Source organism: Canis aureus, chromosome 15 (genome assembly GCF_053574225.1).
Source record: "Canis aureus isolate CA01 chromosome 15, VMU_Caureus_v.1.0, whole genome shotgun sequence".
Classification (NCBI taxonomy): domain Eukaryota; kingdom Metazoa; phylum Chordata; class Mammalia; order Carnivora; family Canidae; genus Canis; species Canis aureus.
This window is the reverse complement of record NC_135625.1, coordinates 51146023-51166646: the sequence shown is the minus strand read 5'-3', so window position 1 is coordinate 51166646 and position 20624 is coordinate 51146023. Positions and strand designations below refer to the sequence as shown.

General features: G+C 42.7%; 1 protein-coding gene across 1 annotated transcript in view; it reads right to left on the bottom strand.

Moving 5' to 3' along the window:
* The window catches only part of PRKAG2 (protein kinase AMP-activated non-catalytic subunit gamma 2), a 265607-nt gene that overhangs the window by 67718 nt on the left and 177265 nt on the right, over positions 1 to 20624 (bottom strand).

Genomic DNA, 20624 nt, shown 5'->3' with positions numbered 1-20624 from the left:
AATTAAAGGGGCCTGTTAATGCTTCTGTTACCTCTTCTGCACTTGGCTCCAGGGAATTTGGTGATCTTTATTCACTGTTTACTATGTTACATAGCTAATCAGAGGGATTAATGTGAACGGGGGACACAGAGCCAGACAACTAGATGCAGAGGCTGGATCTGTATACCTCAAATTATAAATCTTTTAACTGATATAATTTACCTACAATAAACTGGATACATTTCAAGTGTACAGAGTGAAAAGTCAACGTAAAACTACCAATATAATCAAGATACAAAACATTTTTTATCACCCCAAACGTTGTCTTGGGCCCCTTTGTGGTTTATCCCTCCTTCCTTCTGCTATCTCAGGCCATCGGTGGTCTAGGTTTTGCTGCCATAGACATTTTCCAGAATTTTATATACATGGAAGCATTCGGTAAACACTTGTTTGCACCTGGATTATTTCACTTAGCATAATGATTTTGAGATCCATTCACCTGATTGAGTATAACAGTACTTTGCTCAATTTGCTGCTGAGCAGTGTCCCAGTGCACAGATTTGCCACATTTTGCATTCACCTGTTTTTTTTTTTTTTAAGATTTTATTTATTTATTCATGAGAGACAGAGAGAGAGAGAGAGGCAGAGACACAGGCAGAGGGAGAATCAAGCTCCATACAGGGAGCCCGACTTGGGACTCGATCCCAGGTCTCCAGGATCATGCCCTGGGCTGAAGGTGCGCTAAACCGCTGAGCCACCTGGGCTGCCCTGCATTCACCTGTTGATGGAGTTTGTGATGTTGCCATTTTTTGACCGTGGTGAATAAAGCTGCTATAAACAAACATGGTCAAATCTTTGCATGGACACAACTTCATTCCTCTTGGATAAACAGCAAAGGGTAGAATGACTGGGTCATATGGAAGGTACACATTTAACATGAGAAATAGCCAGTTTTGCATGTTGGTTGTATCATTTTACCTTTAACCATATGAGAACTCTGGTTGTTTCATATTGTCATTAATACTTGGTATGATCTATCTTTCTTCTTTCTTTCTTTCTTTCTTTCTTTCTTTCTTTCTTTCTTTCTTCCTTCCTTCCTTCCTTCCTTCCTTTCCTTCCTTTCCTTCCTTTCCTTTTTTTTTTTTTTCTAGTGGGTGGGTGATGGTTTCTCCTGTGGTTTTAATTTACATTTCTGCGAGGCCTAATGATATCTTTTTTTTTTTAAAGATTTTATTTATTTATTCACAAGAGACACAGAGAGAGAGGCAGAGACACAGGCAGAGGGAGAAGCAGGCTCCATGCAGGGAGCCCGATGCGGGACTCGATCCTAGGACTCCAGGATCACGCCCTGAGCCAAAGGCAGATGCTCAACCGCTGAGCCACCCAGGCGTCCCGTAATGGTATCTTTTTATGTGTTTATTGGCCATTCATGTATCTTCTTTAGTGAAGTGACCGTACAAATCTTTTGCACACTTTTTGACTGGATTTCTTTTATCCATATTGAGTTATATGAATGTGGCAGGAGACTCTAAGATACAGCCTGATGAGCCCCACCTCCTGGGACTCGTGTTCTCGTGTAATTCCCTCTACTTGAGTGTAAGCCGGACCTAATGACTTGCTTCTCACCAACAGAACAAGCAAAGGTGAGAGGATGTCACTTCCAGGATTAGGCTACATAATAAGATTGTGACTTCTGTCTTACTGCCAGACTCTCCCTTGCTGGGTTTGACGAAGCAGACTACCATGCTGGAAAGGCCCATGTGGCAGGTAACTGGGGTCTTCTGTCCAACAGTCTGTAAGGAACTGAATCCTGCCATCAACCACATGAGCAGGATCCTTCCCCAGTGGAGCCTTCAGATCTGACCTTTTGTCAGATACATGTATTAAGAACATTTTATCCCATTCTGAACAAAATTTTAAAATTCTGATAAGATCCAATGTATCCTTTTATGATTCCTGCATTTTGTATCCTAAGAAATCTTTGTCCCCCACAGCCCTGCCAAGGCTGCGAAGATTTTCTTCAATGTTTCCTTCTAGAATTCTTATATTTTGACTTTTATGGTTGGTCTCTGATCTATTTTGGTTTAATTTTTTATTATGATATATGGTAAGGGTTTAGGTGCATTTTTCCCCCCATGCTGATACCTAGTTGTTCCAAATTTCTTGTTAAAAAGACTTTATTTTCCCCAACAAAAATAAAAGATTGATTCAGCATCTTTATCTAAAATTAATGTACAGGGCACCTGGGTGGCTTAGTGGTTGAGCGTCTGCTTTCAGCTCAGGTCATGATCTCAAAGTCCTGGGATTGAGTCCTGCATTGGGCTCCCCACAGGGACCCTCCTTTTCCCTCTGCCTATGTCTCTGCCTCTCTCTCTGTGTCTCTCATGAATAAGTAAATAAAATCTTTTAAAAAACCAAAATCAACATACCATACATCAGGTGTCTATCTCTGGCCTCTCCATTCTGTTCAATGATCTGTATCTATACTTCGGTCATGACTACCCTTTCTTGATTACTGTAGGTCTGCAGTAAGTCTTGAAATCAGGTAGTAAGCATTCTGCAGCTTTGTTCTTCATTTAAAACATTGCTTTGGCTCCTCTCAGCCCCCTGTATTTCCACATAAGCTTCAGAATAATGAGAAGCCTACTGGAGTTTTGGTTGGGACTGCGTTTGATCTGTTGGTCAATTTGGGAAGAACTCACATCTTAACAATGTCAGGCCTTCCCATTCAGGACCATGGTGTATCCTTCTGTTCTTTTGTGTCTTTGAATTCTCTCAGCCATCTTCTGTGGGTTTCACCATAGAGGCCCTACATATCTTTTTTTTTTTTTTTTAATTTTTATTTATTTATGATTGGCACACAGTGAGAGAGAGAGAGGCAGAGACACAGGCAGAGGGAGAAGCAGGCTCCATGCACCGGGAGCCTGACGTGGGATTTGATCCTGGGTCTCCAGGATTGCGCCCTGGGCCAAAGGCAGGCGCTAAACCGCTGCGCCACCCAGGGATCCCGGCCCTACATATCTTTTACTAAATTTATTCCTTAGTATCTTATGGGTTTTTTTTTGGATGCTTTTGTAAATTAAATTATTTTTCAAATTTAATTTCCTAATTATTTGCCACTAGCATATAAAGATATCTTTGATTTTTGTATATTAGCTTTGTACCCTGTGACCTCGATAAGTTTACTTGTAAGTTCTAGTGGCTATTTTGTTGATTACTTAGGATTTTCTACCTAAGTAGTCATGTCATCTCATGCCCCTTACCTTTAGTTGTTTATGTTGATACTGTATAATTCCACATGTTCTTACATTTCACGTATTAAATGTACCCTCTGATTTTTATCTAAATGTGTCATTTTATTTATTCTTTGATTCAGAAAAGATAGTATTTCTCATACTCTCCATGTTATATATGTAATTATAAATTATGTATGAATTTTATGTAATTATGGATTACATAAGAATATATGTGTGTATTGGACATGTTATATATATGCACATATATCCCCCCCTTTAGACTCTGTTGCATAGCCTTTATTACAATGTGTACTCCTCAGAGTGTGGCACATTGTTCTACATTGTATTGGATATTACTGGCTGCCTACAAAGCATCCATTCTCCTGCCACCTTGGTTCCTAGAATAAGCTCCAAATTTTGTCATAGAATACACCCTTTTCTTAAATGAGTCATGATGGTGACAATATTTCTTACTGTCCCAGAGTAAAGGGAAGGACTATTGGTTGAAGAGAGTTGGTGCCCTGCTATGCAGGCACACACGACCCCACCCCACCCCGTTCTTGTACCGGGAGCACGTGGCCCTGACTGTTACTGAGGACCAGCCTTCAGCTGAAGCCACTGCTGAGAAAGAGCTTGGCTCCTTGGTGATGTCATTGAACAGACCTGTCTATCATTCTGCCTGGGGCCTGTCCTACTTTTGTACCTGTAACATGAGGCGACAGATGTCCTTCAAGCCACATTGAGTCAGAGTTTCCTGTTACTTTACAGCCAAAAACATCCCACATGGTATTTGGGAATTATATCAGACCTAGGCCCTGTCCTCAGGAAGTGATATGCTGACTGGGTGGTTTTAGCCTAATTGTGAAAACTGTATTTCTGTCAAAATTTACAAAGCAGGGATGTCTTGGCTAAGTCAGTTAAATGTCTGACTCTTGATTTTGCCTCAGGTCATGATCTTGGTGTTGTGAGATCGAGCCTCACATTGGGCTCCAAGCTCATCAGGGAGCCTGCTTGAGATTCTCTCTCTCCCTCTGCTCCTCCCCCAGCTTGTGTGTGTGCATTCTCTCTCTTAAAAAAAAAAAAATCTTAAAAAATTACAAAGAAGTTTAAGGAAAACAAAACAAAACAACAAAAACAAAACAAAACCAACAACCAACTCTAGCAACAGCATAGCATATACAAATGTTAAGGAACATGAGAGGTAAGGCTTCCTTTAGGAGTTGTATTGAGGCAGATTGAGGGAGGGAGAGCTCTTCAGGTGGTAGTCATGGCAGAGGAAAAGCTCTACAGGTGAAGATACTTTTAGGACACAGCAGGCAAATGGCCTTCATCTGAGAGCAGAGTGAGAGAAATTAAGGACTGATCAGTAGAGACCCCTGGGAGCCAAGGGGATGGAATTACATGTCATGTGGTAGGATGCAAGGGGTGAAAGTAATTTCCTCGGACTGGGAAATATCAAGAGATCTTACTGCCAGCGTAGAGAGGAAGGAGAGGGATGGATATGGGAGAGTCTGGAACCAGCAAGACTGTTTATGACATTTTCCCAATGATCATAAGAATCGAGCAAGCTACTCTGATAAGTATCAGAGAGATAAACAATGGGTTGGGCTTGACATTTCAATGGGTCAGGAAATAAATACGAGAGACTAGGATATGGGGAAAAACTGACAGGATGAGCCTATTTGAGGTAAGGAGAATGGAAAAATGCTGGGGAAACCTGCCAAATTTCAGATGTTGATTGTCTATCCAAGAAGTACCTTTGGTAGGTAACTACAGTTGTGGTGAGTGTGCAAGTGAAGAGGAGTGGGCGGTATGTGTCGTGTTGAGGGGGAATGACAGGGCCTGGATTCATCAGCTCTGCTTCCCAAACTTGTCAGGCGCCATTTTGTCATATCTCCCTCCATGCAACCTGTACAATTATTCAGAATTGACTTGAAATAAATTAGTCTTTAGGCAATAATTCTAGGAAATCATAGGTATGGGTGTTTTATATATTTTTTCCTGATATACACAAATATATAGCTACTAAAATGTTCATCCTTAAACCCAGTAAAATCATCTTGCATGCCATAGCGGTATTCATCCTACACTTTGCAAAAACTGCCCTAAGAGAATAAGAGAAGTCACCACCAAGAGCCAGAACTCCAGGGTTGGTATCCACATAGACAAAGGAAGGGACTTTGAATGAGGAGACAGGGTCCTCCTGAGGAAGCAAGAAGAGAAGAGGCTGAACGAGACAAGACACTTGCATTTGATAAGAAGCGGCTGCTCATCTCTGCAGCACGAGCACACCTATTCCAAGTGGAATATGAGAAACCATCCTGTAAGAAGCCAAGTCTGAACCAGTGGTTTAAAAACTGCATAGTGTGACCCATTCATGGGTAATGGAAGTAGTTTAATGGGTCAGGAGTAGCATGGTTTAAAATGAAATGTCATAGAAATATGAAGTTGCATTGAGGGTGATCATCATTTTCAAGAAAGCTGTCCTAATTATATATACATGCACATGAGTCACGGTCAAGATTTTTTCCTTATTTTTTTCTTTTGGTCATAAAGTGGATGATAAAGGAAGATGGTGTATAACTCCTGATGCCCTGTGGGCTGAAAGATTTAGTCATATGTGTGGGACATGAGTCACAAGAAGGGTTGTTTGTCACTAAACACGATCAAGTTCCCCTTCACCACAGAGACAGGAGCCAGTATTTATAAGGACTATGTTGGGCCTGAAGGAGAAATGATTTCAACTCATTTTTTTTAAAAGATTTATTTATTTATGATAGACATAGAGAGAGAGAGGCAGAGGCACAGGCAGAGGGAGAAGCAGGCTCCATGCTGGGAGCCCAATGCGAGACTCGATCCCGGGACTCCAGGATCGCGCCCTGGGCCAAAGGCAGGCACCAAACCGCTGAGTCACCCAGGGATCCCCTCAACTCATTTTTAAGGCACAAGTCATAAAGTGAAAAATTAGTCTGGACCAAACTCTTTCGACACGTCAGCAGGCACTCTTTATTTTTTTATATATTTATTTTTTTTAGCAGGCACTCTTTAAAGGTATATTCAGGTGTGTACTCTACGAATCTGGGAGGAAACATGCATGTGCACACACACACACAAAATGGGAGCGGCAAAGAATAAAGATGATTTAGTGTTTCTACTTTTTCTCAAACATGAAAAAATAATTTAAAAAGATTTTATTTATTCATGAGAGACAGAGAAAGAGAGGCAGAGACACAGGCAGAGGGAGAAGCAGGCTCCCTGTGGGAAGCCCGATGTGGGACTCAATCCCAGGACTCCAGGATCAAGCCCTGAGCCAAAGGTTCAACCAGTGAGCCATCCAGGCGTCCCTCAAAAATGAACAATTATTTTTATTTTATTTTATTTTTTTATTATTTTATTTTATTTTATTTTATTTTATTTTTTTATTTTGAACAATTTTAAAGAAAACCGGTAATGGCTTATTATTTTCCTGCTGAAAAGGGTGACTAAGAACCCTTTCCAAAAAAAAAAAAAAGAACCCTTTCCCTCCAGGGAATGGCTTGCGTGTTAAGATTAGGACCAAAGAGGGGGACAAGGATATGGTCATAAATCCCAGGACACATCTCAGTCCTCGTTTCTGTCAATAGTACTCTGAGAGATGTACGGATTGTGGCAATGCCTTGCAGTAGTAGCGAACACCTCCAGGTTATACTGGTGGTTCTCAAAGCGCGGCCAGAGGACTCTGGGAGGGGGGCGGCCTGCAACCTTTCCAGGGAGTTTATAAGGTCAAAATGTCTCATGATAACACTTAGGCAATATCTGCTTTTCCCCCACCATTGTCTGTGCCCCATTGATGTCTGCACTCTGGAAAACTCTAGAACATCATCTCACACCGCACTGGTGGCAAATGACACTAACCTTCCATGGTGGGGGAAATAAGCCAACTTCACTTAAGAGCATCCTTGAAGGCATGGTAAAATGTATGCATTTTAGGGGCGCCCGGGTGGCTCAGTCCATTAAGTGTCCCCCTCTTGATTTCAGCCCAGGTCATGATCTTAGGGTGGTGAAATCGAGCCCTGTGTCCAGCCACACGCTGGGCATGGATGGAGCCTGTTTCAGATTCTCTCTCTCCCTATCCCTCTGCCCCTCCTCACTATCCCCCTCTCTTCCAAAAAATTTATTCATTTTATTAAATATCAATCCTTCAATATGTGTCCTTTTAACATTCTGAAAAAACAAGAAGGACACATAAAATACTCCTATTGCAAGCTGCAATATGATAGTCTTCTTGAGGAAAAGCCTGAGCGTGGTTGAGCTGCCTTTTTAATGAGACATCGCAAAACTGACAAACTGTGGTTTCAGGCTCGGGTATCTGGCAGACATTTTCCCCAAAATGAACAAAGGGAGCCTGTCACTTCAAGGCAAACAACTGACCACATTCGTTGCCAATGATGCAATTTTAGTTTTCAAGCAAAAGTTAGAATTTTGGAAAGGCTGCTTCTGCCATAATGAGCCCAACAGCTTCCCAGTACTTTGAGACTTCTCCGAAGGAGATTGGTGGTGGTATTAGTACAGGTGATTTTGCTTTCTGGATACTGGGTAATGAAGTATGTCGACATTTGGAAGACCTGCATTAGTTAGCGACCCAGTATTTTCCAAATGACCAATGCATGATATTACAAAATCAGGCATGTGTTAGAGGACCACTCACAGTGCAGGAGAGATGGATAGATTTTAATGTAATAGGATACATTCTGTTAAGTAGGCCATGAATATTCATTAATATGGCTTCAGATTCCACATTACAACTATCCTTTTAGAAACTACTACTCGTCAAGACGGCTAGCCACAATTTTCTGAAAATTGTGTGAGGCTGAAATTTCTTCACGTACTTTATCCAAAACAACAGATACATGGCAATAGAATGAATGCAGAAGCAGACAGGAGAGTCCCACTATCCTTTCACCCAGGCCTTAAAAAGATTGGCAATAATAGAAAGCAACACCACTCTACCAGTTATTGTTTTTTTAAATAATTTAGCAGCTTATTTTCTTTCTTTTTTTTTAAGATTTATTTATTTATTTATTTACTTACTTACTTATTTATTTATGATAGACACAGAGAGAGAGGCAGAGACACAGGAGGAAGGAGAAGCAGGCTCCATGCTGGGAGCCGACATGGGACTTGATCCCCGGACTCCAGGATCGCTCCCTGGGCCAAAGGCAGGTGCTAAATCGCTGAGCCACCCAGGGATCCCTATACCAGTTTTTTTTTAATAAAAATATGTCTATAGTAATGTCATGAGCTTATTATTGATCTTTCAGAGAAATTAATAGTTTCAAAATTTCTTGGTTTTAATTTTCAATATGGTAAATGTCAATAGATGAGACCCACGCAACTAATAGCCCTCTGGGTCCTCACTAATACTGAGTGGAAAAGGTCCTGAGACCAATCCGTTCAAGAACAGCTGACTGCATGGCAGCCAGACCTAACTCTCAGATGCAACTCCTACACTCATAAAAATGAAAGGAAATGCCTGTTTCATCCTCTTCTCTGGAGTTAATGGCCTTGGATTGTGTTAGGTAGGCATTTCTTTTTATTTTTTTTATTGACACAGTCACTTTGATTGTTGAAAGAGAAACTCTTTATCGTCACAGCAGTGCCCAGGACAGCTACCATCCAAATCCACATTGCCTTTTATGAACCAACAAGTCCCATCCTTTTTTATCCCACTCACGTCACGCATCATTTTTTTTTTTTCAAACTACTATGAAGTTTGCTTGTTGGGGAAAAAAAAAAAGACATTTGTTTTTTGCCGAAATACTTTTCAAAGGACGTATGTTTAAGGGCGAGGCATTTGCAGCTACTTTGGTGTTGACTCTGCTAACTCGTGGTGCCCAACAACAAGCTTACATATCATCAAATTGACTTCCTGTGCAGAAGGTCAAGGCGACCACTCAGCAGCAGCCCCCCACCACTCCCATTCCCAACCGTCCACACAGTTACCTGCCTTCTGTGTTATGTCAACATTCAAGGTTTAACATTGTCATGACTCTGCAAATACTGTGCACACCAGGGCCAAGCTGTATCCTGTGCTGTAATCGACCTTCCTCTCTGTGCGATTCAGTGTCTTCTGGGAGTTAGGTTTCCTACGTGTCTATAACGAAATGATCCCCAAACTCTGCCAAAGCCGAACTTTTCTCGAGGGGTGGTCAGGCTCCTAAGGTGATCTGCAGGTGGTCCTTGGAGACGTTAATTAAGAGACCTCAGACTGCCGAGTTTACCTCCCAGAAGTCAGAAGTCAAGAGGTAAAATTGAGTCGAAAATGCTCAATTTTCTCTTCTAGTGCATGGATATGTGTGTATGGATATAAATGTGTATCTTTTTTTTAAATTTTTTTTATTTATTTATTTATGATAGTCACACAGAGAGAGAGAGAGAGGCAGAGACATAGGCAGAGGGAGAAGCAGGCTCCATGCACCGGGAGCCCGACATGGGATTCAATCCCGGGTCTCCAGGATCGCGCCCTGGGCCAAAGGCAGGTGCTAAACCGCTGCGCCACCCAGGGATCCCTGTATCGTTTTTGTTTTTTTTTTTTTAGATTTTATTATCTATTCATGAGAGACAGAGGCAGAGACACAGGCAGAGGGAGAAGCAGGCTCTCTGCAGGGATCCCAATGCGGGAGTCCATCCCAGGACCCTGGGATCATGACCTGAGCCGAAGGCAGACGCTCAACCACTGAGCCATGCAAGCATCCCGATATATATGTGTATCTGGTTTGCATACTTTTACTTTCCCAGAACTCTTGGTCTTGGAATATTCCTTTTCAATTTTTAGAGCCTCCTGTTCTTATTTCATGGCTGCAGTATCCTCTGCTCCCTTTTTTGCTATCTCAGATTTTCTTTTTTTCTGTTTGTATTTGTCTCTGTCTCTTGTAATAGAGGGATTCCTCAAATGCCTGGTTTTCTTTGGCTACATATTTAATAGGAAGGCCCTAAGAAGCTAGGTTAGGAGGTCTGTATGTGCAGGTGGGAGTCAGAGATGGGGGAACTTCACCATGGTGAGATGTAAGTGGCAAGCTGAAAGTCAGAGGGTCTGCAGATCTTTTCTCTAAAGAGAAATTCTCCCTCTCTGCGTGGCTGGTTGGTCATGAGAAAAGCCTGGCTGCCAAGGAGGCTGCCATTTGGGGAGCTGAGCAGGGATGCAGGGGGAGTTCATTAGTCCGAGTAGAGGCTGTTACTTAATCTCTATTTTCGGAACCCATCTTCCACGAGCAAGTACTCTTCTTGAGAGGCCAAGTATCTGGGATTTCTCTATGTTAACTTTCAAACAAATTGGCACCCTTGTCTTCAGAGATAACCAGTGCCTTCGAAGCAGAGTCCCCATGCTCCCATTCCATTTGAAAGTGAGTTTTTCAAGAAGAGCAATAATTAAAAATAGAAGCAGTCATCAAAAGAAGCTTTTAAATATAGCAATGAAGTCTTTATGGAAGCAAAAGAAAGCCAATAAAGGAATGTTGACGGGATCACAAAAGCAGCTCAGTGTGGCTATAAATATCGCTCCAAAGCTTCTTGAGGTTACATGCTTGTTTATCGAAGGCCTTAGCCGGCACCTTTTTATTGCCTAGGCTTTAAAACCTGTGGCTTAGTCCCAGTATTCTATTCAGTTTAGAATTCTCCTAAAAAGAATGCAACTTGAAAATTTGCCTTGTTTTCCTATAGTGGCCCTAAATAATGTTTGAGGGTTGTTTTTTTTTTAAACAACCAATTACAAGATTTATTTTTAAAAAGCTTCATGATCCCCAGCAACATAGGACCTTCCCTCACCTCCCCCTCCTGGAACCAACACCAGCAACTTGTCACAGTGTCCCCGTGCCTGCTGGCTGGAAGGCTCTTGGGAAATGAGGCAACACAGGCCTGGAAGCAGCCAGGAGAACAGTATTGCACCCACAGTACCGAAGCTGAGGAAACTCAAAGGCATGAAGCATTTTAGATTTTCAAAGCAGAATAGTTAGCCAGCATCAAAGGAAAAGGAGTCCACTTGAGACATCTGTAGCATGAAGGGGCAGGTTGCTGGGACTTGCCTTATTTCTCCCAAATTCTGTCCTCCATCTGATGTCTGAGAGAGTGCTGGAGGCAGGAAATACAGACTGACAGGGGAGGAGGAGGAGGAGAAGCATCCGAGGAGCCCCAGATATGATACTGCTGTTGGGAATTCACTCATGAAAATGAAATATCCCCACATTTCACCTGGGGAGAGTTGCCCGATTTATCAGTATTACTCCGAAAATATGGGAAACTTTCCTGTTTCTCCGTCTGTGTTGTTTCAATGGGCATTCTTCAGAAAAGAACAGCAACAGTCTTATAGTGGTAAAGGGGCCAAAGTAAGAGAAGTGAGAGCGCCCGTCTCCAGGCAGATTTGCACCACCGTTTGGGAGGCACCAGGCCCACAAGCAGGCCACCAGGCATTGCTCTCCCCAGTTTCTCCTTTAAAAGGACTCATTTGGCCCTAGCCAATCTCTCCTATGAGTCATGAGCCGTCTACAGTGACCACTCCCCATGGCTGCACCCAAACATGCACTGCCTTGAACAGAGTATGTGCAAAGTAGCTCGATGGAGGAGAAACCCACAGCCATCACAGCAAGGCAGCTCCTCTTGGACTAGAAGTTACTCCCTGACTGGCAGGTCAGTACAGGCAGAGAGGGTGGGCTCTGGAGCAAAGCATCGAGGCCTAATCCTGGCTCTCTCCCTCGAACACGGTACGGATCTCTAGCACATTTGCCAGGCCCAGAGCCAAATGAAAACAAGGGGCCCCTTGCTCAAAAATGAAGAATTTCACGATAACAGCAGATAGAGCTCTAAAGCAGGAGGTGGTCCTTGTAAGCACAGGGCGACTGCACAGGCCACACGCCCATGGAACTGGCTGCGAGAGATATGTGAGTTAGCTGCACACCAGCATTTAGCCAGAGCTCAAGAAATTATCACACCCCCACAGAGCCTCGACTTCAAGTCACACCATCTCGAACATACTATCCAAATGTGGTGAAAATCCAGCCACCTAGTTCTCTGTGATTGTGGTAACAGACAAACCCAATTTTATAAATCTGATTAAGAGCAATCTGGCCAAGGGTGATACCCCTTTTTAAACCCTGGGATTTTTATCAGTGAATCAACTATGCTGACTAAAAATCCAGTCTCATCTGAAAGCCTGGGTAGCACCATATTGTGCTTCATTTTTGTGGATCAGTTTAAAAAAAAAAAAGATAAGCACATCCTTATTTATCATGGCCACGGAGAAATCCACGTGTTGTCTGATGAGTCAAGAGAAACTGGAAATAACTAAAAGTTTAAAACAGATGACAATACCAGATATGCCTCACGACTGTGCGGAAAAAAACACAGCTTAGTTCATATGCAAGTAGCTAAGTCCAGCAATACACTTGGCCAAGCATAGATCTTTGGAAGCTAGGATCCATGACTAAGGATCAAGAAAAGGGATGCCATGTCTTGGAGAGAATGTGTGAATCAAGCCAGCATCTGCTTTCTCTTTCATTGTGGTTTCCAGCCTTAGGAAGGGGAGGTGACTTGGGGCACGTGGCTGGCTCAGTGGGTAAAGCGTGTGGCTCTTGATCTCAAGGTCATGATTTCAAGCCCAATTTGGGCATGGAGGCCACTTAAAAAAATAAATAAATAAAATAAATAAATAAATAAAAAGAAAAAAGACTTAAAAAAAATAAAAGGAAGGGGAGGTGACCTGGTTATATCGGGTGAGTGCCTTGATGCAAGTAACATCACGGAATCCAGAAGCCAAGTATGGGCAAAAATCTCCAAAGGGTATTATTCCTCAGGTGTTACTTCTTTCAGTTAAGATTTCTAAGACTAATGTCAGAGTTAAAAGAGGTGCCCAAAGCATAGCAAAAATGAAGAAAGCAAATTGTGCGGTTGGGAATAAGGTGTATTTGACCTCAAAGCTCATGTCTTCCCACCTGTGGTGGTGCCAGCTGAGTCCTGGCTCTGCCACACGCTGGCTGGGTGTCCAGCCCTTCCCTCTCCGAGGCTCAGGCAAAGGTGTGCTGGGTCCCCGGTTCAGTTCTCAGCTCAGGCTGGGTCTGCTCTTTATTTATTTATTTTAAGATTTTATTTATTTATTCATGAGAGACAGAGAGAGGCAGAGACACAGGCAGAGGGAGAAGCAGGCTCCCTGCAGGGAGCCGGATGCAGAACTCCATCCCAGGACCCTGGGATCACAACCTGAGCCAAAGGCAGACGCTCAACCATGGAGCCACCCAGGTGCCCCTGGGTCTGCTCTTGATGTGGGGAGTGCTGTGTAGTAATGGGTAAAGAACACAGATCTCAAAGGTAGGTCTCCATGTGTACTGTGTCTCTACTTGTCATTAGTAGCAAAGTCTCAAGCAGATTACTTAATTTTTCTACATCTGATTCTTAACCTGCACCATGGAGATAATACTACCTCCTTTGCGGAGCTGGGAGAGACCTGCCTGGAATAGCGTGTGCCTGGCTGCTAATAGGCATCAACAAGTGGGTTTTGACTGCGTCCCTAATTTCATAATCTGTAAACCAGGCAGGAGAGAGGAACCATATCATGTTGTGAGCCCAGGAAGTTAAAGAACTTGCATTTGCTGTAAGAAACCCACATGCGAGAGGCACCTGGGATCCAGTCCTGCATCGGGCTCCCCACAGGGAGTCTGCTTCTCCCTCTGCCTGTGTCTCTGCCTCTCTCTCTGTGTCTCTCATGAATAAATAAATAAAATCCTAAAAAAAAGAAAAAGAAACCAATGTGCTGAATGTCTATTATTTTAAAGAAGGAATCATAAGCTATATTATATTCAAAGAATGGTGGATAAATTTGTTCCACAGATCCCAGAGCACCTTTTATTGTCCTATGCACTCTCCAAATCCACCAAAGATCATTTTAAGATTGAAACTGACTTTCATATATTATTTGCCACCAAATGAGCCTTATCTAATTGAATACTGGGCAGAGAACACATGCAGAAACACTATGAAGTAGGATTATTCCAAACACACGAATGAGGAACATGTTCTAAGATGATCTTAACTAACCTGCAACTAGTATCACGAAGCATCTAGAACAGTGTGTTATAATCATTCCATGAAGGTTATTTCTAGTGTAGATGACTACGGAGTTGGTTTAGAGTATCTCAACTGCTGTCCCTTTGTGGTAAAGACCAAACTGGAAATAAGGCACAGGATCTCCTAATTCCTGGTGAATGGTCTTCTGAGTCAATTCAGAATTTAATTCAGACTGCAGAAGAGAATTGAGGTATTATCGATGGTTGCAGAATTTCTGGTGCCATATTGATCTGCAAGAAGATCCAGCTCTAAGTGTTGGGGGGATCTGGTGACGCAACAATCAACCACAATCCAAACTCACCTTTTGCGTTTGCTGTTGGAATGGAAATAAAATCTGACCTTATTCTATGCACTTCACTATTCAAAGAAATACATTTGCAAATATAACTTGATCTCACATTCAGTCTTGGTGGCTTACTTAAAAAGCAGTCTCTTTATATTTTTGTTTTGAATAGACCTTCTTTTATTACTTGTGTTTGTTTTAACTAGGCAACGTATTCCATGCTCTACTTCAGTTTCTGCCTCCACCTATTTCTCAGAAAAACAACAACAATTTGACTTTGTTGAGGGGAGTATGAACACCCCCTCCCATTTAAGTCAGGTCAATGAGCTAAATGCTGGCGACGCTCTAAGTCCTTGGAGCTACTGCCTCTAAAAGCTCTTTATACTTGCTTTTACCATCTTATAAAAAGGCAGTGGATGAGTTTTTATGTTGACTTTATGGCCTTTCTTCTCACACCACACAGATATCTTAACGTTAGGGGCCCCTGCCAGTCACTGTAGACGCATGCAAACCTAATGCATAAGTTCAATGCTGCCTACAGTTTATGCCCAGTGGGAAATAGATTTTAAATTGACCAATTGTAAGATTGAATAAGTGGGCAGGCAGAACGATAACACAGCCCCATCTATGGATACATGTCCCAAGAGCAGGAAGGATCATAGACTCTTTCTTGAGCCACTAACACCAGGTCTCTATTTTGAAGAGAAATTCTTTCATTATTTCAGCATGCAGTGCTATATACAACCTCTTGGGAGGCACAGTAGGAAAAATGAAATAAAATGAAAAATCCTGGATGAAAAAGTATGTTTTTTGATGTGTTCAAACATTGCTAATGGGAAATTATTTCTGCAATTCATTCTTACATTCTGGAAAAGAATAAACTTTTGATATTACATCCCAATTCTAGCATCTTCAAATATGGGTGGTGAGCACATAAATTTGTGTTTGGGGATCCCCTCCCCTCCCAAACCAATTCTCAAATGCTAGACCTGATAAAGTGAAAGTCCAGAAATAAGTCCAGGAACAAGGACAGATCTTAAAAATGGGAAAACATGTTCCTTTCATTCATCTGCTCACCCAACTCTTCCAAAGGGCAGCTGAGTCCTCATCTGGCAGGCAAACAGCTCCAGAACCTCTGTGGCCTCCGGGTCCCGAAATGTTGTATACTCGGTTTCTTAAAATAATCTGACCGCTAGTGAGTAAGTCTCATGAAATTGTACTATCTTTTATCCAGATATCATGACAATCTCTGTCCAATGGCTTCTGGTATGTCAAACATGCTCTCTTCCAGGCTTTCTGTAATGTCTCGTTTACTGGATTAGACCCAAGGGTCAGCTTCATAATTTGAATAGTGTAAAGTAATATTTGATATTGTGTGACCACCAAATTTTGTGAAGAGGACACCTTTAAAAATGACATCCTCCTGATGACCCAACTATGTACATTGAAGACGGGGTCTGGTTATAACATGAGTGGAAAGCTCGGTTGCTGCGCAGTCTTGCCACTGCCTTATGTTTGTCACATGTCCACGGCCATGGTTGCAAACAAGGGTACGACAAAGTCCAAACAACATACAACATGGAACAATTTAAATGTCTTGGCATGGCAGGACTGCCCAAAGTTTTTATTCTCTTTGTGCTTTTCGTTTTTATAATCAGAGGAGTGTTACGATTTTAAACATTTCTAATTTTGAAAATGACAAAAAATTTACATTCTTAACCATTTTTAAGCACATGGGTCGGTCGTGTTAAGTACACACATATGATTGTGCTGCCACCAATCCCCAGGACTCCCTCATCCCAGAGGAACGCTATTTTTAAAAGAGATAATCAAATACTTCTCCAGATGGACCTCATTTTTCAAATTAAACGCAAAGATGGCCAATGGAACGGTCTAATCAGACTAAACCAAGATAATCGAATAGCCTTACCAATTTGCGAATGAACATAACGATAAGCAATGGGCTTTTAATCTGCTTTTGATACAGTGTGGGAAGAGGTCGTTGGCCGAGATGTAGGGATCATACTGAATTTTCTCTGTGTAGCTCCTTAGAGAGTTGTTACTGAAATGCCTCATGATGAGCAGATTTCCTTCTTACTCAGGACTCAACGCGATGGTGCTCTGGGGTTCTGTGCTAAGCCTCGGAAATAGCGGGGAAGATGGTGTTCAACACACAGCCTCCAGGAGCAAGTCAAGCACCGCTAGGGAATTCAGGTAGTCACTCATTAACAGGTTATGCACTGGCGCTTCAGAGAGAGGCCGGAGGAGGCTTGTTCTAAACTTTTCCACCATTTCAGCAGCTAATTTCTATGGAGTCACTCAGCAACACTATTAATACTGGTATTAAGGTCTGTGTCACTGCTGTACCAACGACACTTCACCTGGCCAAAGTTAATGCTTTTCCAAGTGCTGTCAGTTAGAGGACAATCCTGGTTCTGAGCTGAAGGAATTCCCATCTAAATGCAAATCAACACCAGCCCGTCTAGAATTTCTAGCATGTATGAGCAGATACAGTCATTTTTCCATCATCCAACGTTCGGCCCCCAAAATGCATTTTCATACAACTGTATTGGCAAGAAGTGTCCCTCATTAGAATGAAATCATGCTTGCTTTCTTCACTGCACCAGTAGCTCCGTAGGTAAGGGTGTTCAGTCTTGATTTCTTTGATTTAATGCATGATACATAAATGGGACAAAAAGAATCATTTTTCAAACCTCTGCTTTTCCCCTCCAGAATTACATATCAGGCTCCTGGGGGCCTCTATTTGATGTCCCAAAAGAATCAAAGAAAGTGTGGCCCAAAGGGAGCTTAACTTTCATTCTGAGATCTACTTCCCTTCCTAATTCAAGGACACTGCCGTCCATCCTTTCATGCCAGAAACAGAAGAATCACCTCGAGCCCTCCTCCTACACACCGCATACCTGGGTCTCACCCAGGCTGGCCGATTTTATCTGCTACATGCCTTCATAATTAACCCCTACCTTTTAGTCTACACTCCTCTGGCCTTAATTCAGCCCTTTGTTGTGTCTCCTGAACAACTGTTGTCTTTTCTTTATTGGTCTGCTTGCTTAGTCTTCTAGAGGCTTCCTCTAGTCTCTTGCCTGCCACTGGAGTAATCCTTCTATTAAAATGCGGGGCTGTGGGGTGCCTGGGTGGCTCAGTTGATTTTGGCTCAGGTCATGATTTCAAGGTCATGATCAAGGTCATGAGATGTAGTCCTGTGTCAGACTCTGCAATCAGTGTGGAGTCTGCTTGAGAGATTCTCTCTTTCCCTCCCCCTCTACTCCTCCCCAGCTCATGCTCTCTCTCTCTCAAATAAATAAATGAAATCTTTGGGGGAAAAAAAAAAAACTCCAAGCCAACCAACTCATTCCTCTAACCCGCTGCCAAGGCAGGCAACAAAGACTTTTTGCATTTGCATCCTTTCCTCCCTCAAGGAGATGAAGGGTCGATGAATAAGGGTCCTTCCATCTTAAATTTATATTACCCTAAATCTCCTCAATTCAGTCCAGTAGCAGACTGTAGGACATTATAACGCTCTGAGGATAAGGAGAAGGCAGGTCCCTCAGTCCTAACTTTTTAGGATTACCTCCCAGATTGCCAACTTGATGGCCGGTCTGATTGCTGGGACTCTGGCGGGCAGGCCCTATGACTAACTTCCCTTCTGCTCTCCCACGGAACTGGCTCTACTGCTGGCCTTTAGTGGGGCAGGGCTCTACTGCTGGCCTCTTGCCTTTCTGGGGACGAGTCTCACCTTGGCACTTTGCATGGGATGGCCTATTAATTAAGGAGATGCAGTAACGGAAGGCTCTGGCACAGATCAGTCAGGAGCTGGCAAGTTTTTTTTTTTTTTCCTGAAAAAAGACTAGATAATAAATATTTTGTATTTTGCGGCCATCTGGTCTCTGTTGCAACTACTCACCTCTGCTGTTGTAGCATGAAAGCAGCTACAGACGACACATAGATGAATGGGCGTGGCTATTGTATTAATAAAACTTTAAGTACAGAAAGAGATGATGGGCCAGGTTTGGCCCCAAGGCCAGCTCTTGAATTAGGCATATGTGAGCTAAGATGCTAAGTCCGTGTGTGATTGGTGGGCTGAGAAGCCTGGACTTCTCTAGAGGCCGTATGAAATCATACCATGAACATGGGCTTTGGAGATCAGCTTCCTTGGTTTAAGATTTGACTTCTGTGTTGGCTAGCAATGCAGCTTTGGGAAGCTTACTCAGATGCTCTCCATTGATCCTCTTGTAAAGCCTGTATCTTTGGAGGATAGAGGGGTGGGTAGAGAAGGTGGGAGGCTTGGGAACCTGTACATCCCCTTCCATTAGCACATTCACATGCTCTGGCCATGCCCATCTTTGAGAGAAATGCCCTCTGCCTACCCAGCTCCCTCATGGCTCCTCTTTACTCCAAATTTCATGACAAAGCTGCCTCCATCGACCCTTTGTCACCATGCACTTGCCTAGAGGTCCCTGGAAGGCTAGCTTCTGCCCTGAGCTTAGAGAGAGCCGTGATCAAGATGGTTTCTTCAACAAGAGATATAGTTAGTCAAGGCCTGTTGCATAGTTAGGTGACATCCTTGACAATAGCAGCCCAGGGAAGGAAAAAGCTAATTGCAACATTTTCCACCTCCAAGAAGAGGTGCTATCTGTAGATCACCCTGAAAACTTCCAGGGAGCATCCCAATGCCATGTGACGCCAATATTTGAACCATTGCCTTATCCAGAGTTGCTTCTTTTGGGTGGAAAAGTTCAAGATGAGTCCTAAAGTAGCTGCAGTCATGATGGTTGATTTCACCAACAGAGGGGTTGGCTCTATCAACCAAGACATCAAAATAACTCACTGTGGGAAATTTACATTTGTATCCCTGTCATCATGATGCTGAGTGCATATCTCCCATCTGTTAGGCTGTGGCTCCTGGGTGAGGAGGTGGAGGCACTCCTCAGCTGCTCTAGCCTCGGGTTCCGGCTCCATGGGACCTGCTCTTGCTGAGACTCTTGAGGCAGAAATGATCTCCACTGTCCTCAAACACTCAGTACCTAATATGCTGCCAGGCACATGACAGGATCTTATGAAACAACAGTTGAACGAGTCATTTCCCTCATGGGCCCCTGGGGAGGTGACAGAGGTAGGCCATTTGACGAATTAAAGAAAAATTGAGGATAAAAAGATGCAACATCCTTTCCTGGAGCTCACTACCCTGGGGAACAGAATAAATAAGAATCCGAAAGACCCAGGCCAGTGCTCAGAAAAACAGGCTAAGCTCTCAGCCAAGTACATCTCTCTTATTTGGGCTCTGCCTTCCTCTGCTCATCAAGTCATGATTCTACCAGGGCAGGGACACAGGAAGGATGCCAATTATAATACCTTCTTTTGACAGCTAGGAGAGTAGATATTCTCCACTTGCCTCTTCAACACACTGGCAACACTTGTGTAAGCAACAACTCTCACGATAGCCAATCCTGTTATGAATCGGTTCTCTCTGGTGCTCCTACTCCTTGACCCAATGTGAAATTTTCCCAAACTATTTTTAAAATATCTAATCTGTTGTGAGTAACAGACTATGGAACTGTTAGTTTGCCATTTCTGAGCAGATAATTTTAACACCAAGACCTTATTAGCTTGTAAATTGATATTTAAAATGGTAGACAGGAATATAAAAACAAAACAGTGCCTATTAAAATCTTATCTATTCCTTAATGTCAAGTGATTTGACATATTTTTAGATTTTGGGGGGCACCTGGGTGGCTCAGCGGTTGAGCATCTGCCTTTGGCTCAGGGTGTCATCCTGGGGTCCTGGGATTGAGTCCCACATCAGACTCCCTGCAGGGAGCCTGCTTCTCCCTCTGCCTGTGTCTCTGCCTCTCTCTGTATCTCTCATGAATAAAGAAATAAAATCTTAAAAAAAAGTATTTTTTAAAAAAAGTATTTTTAGGTTTTTAAAGTGCTTTCTTATCTTAAAAAATAAAAAAGGTAATTATTCCAAATAACGATCTTGAAAGACTGGTTGGTGATTTCCTTCCAAATATTCA